This window comes from Nilaparvata lugens, chromosome 8 (genome assembly GCF_014356525.2).
Source record: "Nilaparvata lugens isolate BPH chromosome 8, ASM1435652v1, whole genome shotgun sequence".
In the NCBI taxonomy this organism is placed as follows: domain Eukaryota; kingdom Metazoa; phylum Arthropoda; class Insecta; order Hemiptera; family Delphacidae; genus Nilaparvata; species Nilaparvata lugens.
The window spans coordinates 22,808,409-22,809,911 of NC_052511.1; positions in this window are offsets into that span (position 1 = coordinate 22,808,409).

The window sequence follows — 1,503 nt, forward strand, 5'->3', positions numbered from 1 at the left end:
TTGCATGAAATGGTAATGTCGGGAATATAAAGCTGGGTTTCGTTTGTGTGCAAATGTTATCATTGACCACGACAGGGAGAGAATCTCAGATTGGGTGGATTTCAATTTTTCTACATAATCTTGAAGATTATGTTCAAATAGGTTTTAATGAGGCAGGTTGAGCTTATACTTTTTTATACTTTTAAATTACAATATGTTTATATTATTAGAAATGTTTAATTCTTTAATAATAGAGACAAAAAAATAAAAAGCTATTTTTTGATCAACTGTTTCAGCACACTTGAAATTTGGACAATATGAATGTCAACAATGCTTGTTGTTGTCGACTGTGGAAATTTACCCACAATCAAAAATGCACCTCAACATGTCTTGCAGGTCAAGGGAAGTGGTAAGTTGGGCACACACAGATCATCATCGGACGGATGGCATGCATTGGATGATTAGATTTGATGCATTGTTTTCAATTGGAGTACGTATACCTATATTGAGGATCACGTTATAATGACAGTGGATAAAGATAGGAGAACAGCATTGTTGTTTGTCTGCCTTGATTAATTATATTTCTACATTATTAAAAAATGATTTGGCAACGTTGTGGAGCTAGAAAACGATAGTACTATGTGTTTTGTGGAATAATAGACAAGGATAACAACACCAAAGTTGATCAAATACTGCCATTATAACGTGGACCTCACTATATCCGCATTGTATATAGTGAGGTCCACGTATCGGATATAGTGAGGTCCACGTTATAATGACAGTAGTTGTTCAACTTTGGAATTGCTATCCTTGTCTATCATTCGACAAAGCCGGTGGTACTATCCTTTTCCAGCTCCACATTGATGCCAATTATGTTTTTGACAGTTTAGAAATATAATTAATTAATGCAGAGAATCTGCATTGATATTCTCCTATCTTTGTCCACTGCCATTATAACGTGGACCTCACTATAGGTATGCGCACTCCAATTGAAAACAATGTATCAAATCTAATTGTCTTATGCATGCCGTCTGTCCAATAGCGATCTGTGTGTGCCTACCTGTAGTGTTCAACCACAGAGAAGAGGAGGAATCTTCTACTTTGTGTGTGGCAATTAGAAGTTGCTAATTGCGCCTGGCTACACATTTCAAAATTTGCAGATTTCTAAGATGACCACCCAATCACACCCCTCACTATTATTATACTTATTGCACACTTGGACAATGTTATTGTAGAGTCTAGGCGATTTTTTATGTTCAAATATCTAGACCATCCTTGGTAGAATCAAGTATGCAGTCAATTATTATCATTCAAAAAAAATATATAATTTAGGGCTGTTGTAATTGAATATTTCATAAATTGAATAGACTTAAAATGTTGTCAAAAAATCTACTTCGATTATGGAAAAGTTCCACAACATCAACATTCACGCTACAAACATAATTTCACAAATTGCTTCAGCTTGTCGCATCCATGCAGCGACAAGCTGAGACATCAAGTAGTTCTACACTGGATAAGCTAGTA